Raw genomic sequence first — 5,933 nt, forward strand, 5'->3', positions numbered from 1 at the left:
GAAATTAAGTGTGGATCTTATAATACATATAGCTGTTTCCTACTCAAACAAACCAAATAATGTTTTTAATAGATGAACTAAACCTATTCACATTTACTTATGTGAAACATTTGTTTCAATTATCACATTACTCTGACATAGCTATTATATGCATGTTGTTATATTTGATGTTTATATCTCTATGTAATGTGTTTCTTTGTATTTTTATTTAGTAAATTAGTTTGACACTTTGGTGGTTCGCACTTTTGATCTTGGTTAACTTTATATGAAAACATTTTTAAGGTCCTTATGTTTCCATTTTCTTATTTAATCTTTTACTAACCTGTTTGTTGATGTATGATGGTATACTTTTTTTTTAATGTACTATTTCATAAATTTGTGTGTTACCTTTGCACAGGGGTCATGCTAATCTTCTCTATATTATTCCAATTTAGTATATGTGCTCCCTAGAGGAACACCATAATGGTGTCCTTAATCAGTATATCTAATACTAGTACCACAACCAATAAAGATATGCTAATTTTTTCTTCCCCTACTTCCTTTCCTTTTTTGTAGCAATATATCATCAGACACATGTGACTTGCCTCATATAATTCATTTTATTCCATCCTCATTCATAGATTCCTTATAGTTTCAATCTAGAATTAAGTATATAAAATGTCTAATGTTAGTCCTTTTGTTGTTATTGCCCCTATTGTCTCTTGATTGGATGAAGTTCATCTTCTAATAGATTCCTACAATTCCTTGAGATCTTGCATATTTAATTTTTCAGGTAACCTTGAGAGAAACAGTTTTGCTGTTTATGAAATTCTTTGTTCACAATCACATTTGAGTTTTCTGAAATTCTTTGTTCACAATCACATTCGAGTTTTCTGAAAATGTTGATTCTCTCTCAAATTGTTCTTATTCTCAATAAACACGTGTGATGGAGCATGGCCAGTAGCTTGGTGGAATGTGCTATTTATTTTTTCACTTACGGCAAAGTTAAATTGAGGATGCCCTCTTTATCTTAAGAGCATGAATGGATATTTATAGTTTTATTTGTTCTTATTTTTCTTTCTTTTTCTATTTTGGAGGTGTGAAAAGGACATGTTGCAACATTTCTATTTATATAACCACCATTATTAGTATAATAATTTAGAAAATAACTAAAAAACATTATTTTGCTACCAAATACAGAGATGAACATAAAATTCCTAGGTCATTGTCAAATCAGTAGTTATTTTGTATTGTAACTTGGCGGAGATAGTGGCACCACTAGCTATTTCTTTGTGCTCATATAGCACCAAGGGCATTGCACCCCATTTAGTTGGGCTTAATGAATGCTTATTGACTGAATAAATCCTAGCTTTGGTGCAAAATTAGTCAAAGACATAACCCTAGGGATTATTCATGTAAAATCAATCCAACACACCAGAAATGATGCTTGGAAAATGTTCCTTTTCTTAGCTATTTAATCTTAAATGTATGCCAAAAACCTAACAGTCACCAAGAAAAGGGAATCATGGAAGTCCAATAGCTGATTTTGTTCTTGGTTTGTGTGGTAATATACAGAAGGGTCTTTCTTACAACAATGCATAAGCCTTCATTATCCACCCTCTTGCTTTGAGGTAGCATCCCTCAACATGGGCTATTCCAAATATCAAATGTCTGCAAGGAATGGAAGGACCACTCAGCCTTTAAAGTAAAGCAATAAAAAAATTCTATCATTTTGCTCTTTCAAAGCAATAATGTTAGGATGAGCAGAATCAACAACATCACTTAAGGATTTATGAAAATCACACAATTTCAAGTCCCTTCCCAGACCTAACTAAATTAGAATCTGTATTTCACTAATACCCCGAGTAATTCATATGCTTATTAAGTTTGAGAAGCAACAATGTATACGGATTGAAAAAATGAAAAATAATTTAAAAAACACACTAACAAAAGATGAAGAAGGAAGAAAAAGAAGAAATCAATGTTGTCTACAACAGAGTTGAATCTAATCATAGTATATTTAACCAACATCAAGTAGAAAGATGAAAAGGCTAAAGAGATCACATTTATTTATCTTTTTTAATTTTTTAATGCTTATTTACTTTTGAGAGAGAGAGACAGAAAGACAGACAGAGCACCAGCAGGGAAGGGGTAGAGAGAGAAGGAGACACAGAATCCAAAGCAGGCTTCGGGTTCTGAGCTGTCAGCAAAGAGCCCAATGTGGGGCTCAGACTCATGAGCTGTGAGATCATAACCTGACCTGAAGTCAGATGCTCAACCAAGGAAGCCACCCAGGTAACCGCAGATAGAGCATATTTAGACATCAGCTACAGGTTCAAAATCAAAGCAGCTGAGAAAGGGGCAAATTCTTCCTTTTCTAGGTATCTTTTCCTAGATCTATAATCATACATTTGCTTGAGATGCTTAGGGATCTATAGAAAACATAAGATTTTAATTCTGGACTTAAAAAAAGCAAACCATATGAACTTGAAAAACTTAGTTTGTCTCTAAGCATGTTTTCTTATGTATAAAATAAAATGGTTGGCTAACTATTAGTAGTTTGACAATAATGTGAATATTGTCCTTTACAAAGAAGAAAAATGCTATCAACTCAGACCATATTAGAAATGATGTTCTTCCTTTCTTCCTTCATTTCTTTTTTTTCCTGTCTAGGAAAAGTTTGAAGGGCAGGATATAGCTTATTTATTTTTAAATTCTTTAGAATCAAGCATAATAATGCCTCATGGGAAGTTCTCAAATGATGTTGGTGGATCAAACTGATAGAAGACAATCACCAATGGTGGAGAATTCAGGTATTTCTTGTTTAGTAGATATCTGTTGACCTCTTTTAGTGATAAATTTTTCCAGGTGTTAATTCAATTTTGGATGTTTACTAAAGTTTACAGTCAGCTAAGATGTAAAAGACAGGTACCATTCTAACTTAAGACTATTAATGTACAACTCATTCCATTAATCTTTTTGTTTTCTTTCAAGAATATTGCAAATGTACAACAAATGTCTCAATGAAAATATTTACAAAAGATATGAATTTGCTGTTATGTTACTTGCCTATATTTAGACATAAATGCAAATACAATTTCATCTCTAATTAATTGGCTAAAACTTAACTATGTTAAAAATAAACATTAGTACATGAAATCATTAAATAAATAAAAATATAAATATTTCAGATGCTCATTAACCTCTCTACAAATATTTGTTAGTGTAGACTTTTTTTCCAAATGTTTATTTATTTTTGGGAGAGAGAGAGAATAAAGTAGGAGAAGAGCAGAGAGAGGGAGACAGAAGATCCAAAGCTGCCTCTGCACTGACAACAGTGAGCCTGATGGGGCTAGAACTCATGAACTGTGCAACCATGACCAGAGCTGAAGTCTGATGGTCAACCAATTGAGCCACCCAGGTGCCCCAATACAGATTATTTCTCAAACCTGGACTAGCTGCATGTAGAATACGTATCTTTGGACCTACTAGAAGTGTTATATTGATACACATCGAAGCACCAAACTATTTTAACTTATATGTGTATGCATCTGTAATGATATTTCAAGATGATCTCTAAAGCACCTAATTTTACTCCAACATTGATACAGATACCTACACATAAAGACTTAATACAATGAACTCTAAGGTAATCAAATTAAATAACCCAGAATCCCTAATTATCTTCTTGTAGTAGTTAGCTTGACATCCATCTACTTCCTAATATCCTGAATATGGGTAAAAAATGGAAGCACCTACATTTAATCTGAAAAAATATCAGATTTCATATTCAACATAAAAATAGGACACTCAGAATAAAGGGTAAGTTTGTTAGTTTATTATTGGGGAAAAAAGACAAAAATACTAAAATAAACTTTTTCTCCAACTTTGCAATTCATACAAATGTGTCTATTGGTAGCAGTGAATTCTGATGGCCTCAAACAGACATAACCAGAAATGCTAATTAGGAAAAAAGAAGAAAGTTAGGACTCTTCATTAATAATTAGAATGTGCTCTTACAATATAACCAGAATCAGAGTTCAAAAATAATTCATATTTTAATTAACTTCTTAAATATTTGCATGCAAGTCCAGTACAACTTGATCTTCAAAGACATACTGCATCAGTATTCTCTAAATATTACTGTGGAGAGTTTTAATAAGTTTATGGTTATTATAAGGTTGGAAGTTATAGTTAATTACTTTTTCTCTCTTGCAACCTATTAATAGTCTTCATGAAAATAAATTAGTCCTTTTCCATATGCATGCATTATCACCAAGCCCAGCGATTTACTGATTACAAGGATAGAATTGAAAGGATAAGAATTGAAGCTCACGTTAGAGATAAAAACCTTGCTCTTACCTCTACTTCCCACCTCTTAGGCCTGAATCTTCTATTAGGTTTAACAAAACTTTTAGGGAATTTTTTGTTTGTTTTATTCTCATTCTGAATGATCACAAATGGGGATACTAATAGAACCATATTTAAACATTACATTTTAACAATATTTAATTTTTTGCTATATTTTTGTAAACAATTTATCATTTCACCAAAATTCAAAATGCATTTTCCTCACCCTCAGCTTTTCACCACAGTACAACACCATTCATTTCTTTTGACTATTTAAGCATTCCATTTTCTCTTGGCTAACTTACTGTGTGTGCTCATGTATGGTTACATGTTGGGGCTTAAACAGGAAAATAACCAAAGGATGAAGATCAAGATTAAAAAGTTATGGACAAGCTTCCCATCTCCAAATGTGTTATAGAGCTCCCACAGAGATGGGAAGAAAAAACGATTGCAAAGGTAATTAAGAGTCTAGATATAGTTAGAACAACATGATCATTCTTATGAAAGCTATGAAAAGAAGCAGATGAAAGAAACAGAATAATTTGTTGTTCTTTTTTAAAATATGTCTCCACAAAGTAAATAAAAACGCTGATTTAAAAAGATATACGCAACCTTATGTTTTATTGCAGCATTATTTACAATAGCCAAGATATGAAAGCAACCCAAGTGTCCATCAATAGATGTGTGGATAAATAAAATGTGAATTATTACTCAGCCATTAAAAAAGAATGAGATCTTGCCATCTGCAACAACATGGATAGACTTAGAGGGTATCATGCTAAGCGAAATCAGTAAGAAAAAGATGAATATCATAAGATTTAACTTATATGTGGAATGTAAAAGACAAAACAAACAAATAAACAAAGAACAGTATCTTAAATACAAAGATTAAACTGGTGGCCACCAGTGAAGAGGTGGATAGAAGAACGGGCAAAATACATAAAGGGGATTAAAAGGTAAAAAACTTCCAGTTATAAAATAAATACATCACAATGATGAAAAGTAAGGCATAGGGAATGTAATCAATTTGCTACAATAATATGCATGGTGACAGACGGGGACTACTCTTACTGTGGTGAGTGGTGAGTAATGTATAGAACTGTTGAAACAATTGTTGTACACCCCTTGGACAACAGGTGTTGTGCACGTGAAGCTAATATCATATTGTAACTTATTTACACAGGAAAAACGAACATAACCCAGACTATGGTGGTATAATGTAGCTCAAATTTTTATTCATTTTCTTATGTGTGGCCTGAAACAAGGTTCAGGAAAATTTGTAACCTCTGGCTTCAATGAATGGAATTCACGGAATGAATTTAGGATTAAATCTAGATCTTTGCTGAAGGAAAGTTATGTATTAAAAGACTCTGAAGCTAAATTTTGTAACAAGGAGACTGTCCATTTGAAGGGTGGTAATACAGCCCTGATTTTGTACTGCACACAGCTTTCATTAAGTAAACACACAGTAAGAACCTTGGTTCAGCTAATTTATAGAGAAAATGTATTAGAGATATAGTACCTATAAAAGTAGATCTTCCTGGTTGATAAAAAATACATTATTTATTTTATATAGTTACTTTTTCACCTTAGCCAATTCACCA

The 5,933-nt window shown here is 32.2% G+C and overlaps 1 non-coding gene across 1 annotated transcript; it reads right to left on the reverse strand.

Moving 5' to 3' along the window:
• Window positions 1-352: 352 nt before the first annotated feature.
• LOC115295053 lies at window positions 353-458 on the reverse strand. The gene has a single exon (XR_003910286.1). It is a non-coding gene; the product is annotated as a U6 spliceosomal RNA (small nuclear RNA).
• Window positions 459-5,933: the final 5,475 nt, after the last annotated feature.

This window comes from Suricata suricatta, chromosome 6 (genome assembly GCF_006229205.1).
Source record: "Suricata suricatta isolate VVHF042 chromosome 6, meerkat_22Aug2017_6uvM2_HiC, whole genome shotgun sequence".
NCBI lineage: Eukaryota > Metazoa > Chordata > Mammalia > Carnivora > Herpestidae > Suricata > Suricata suricatta.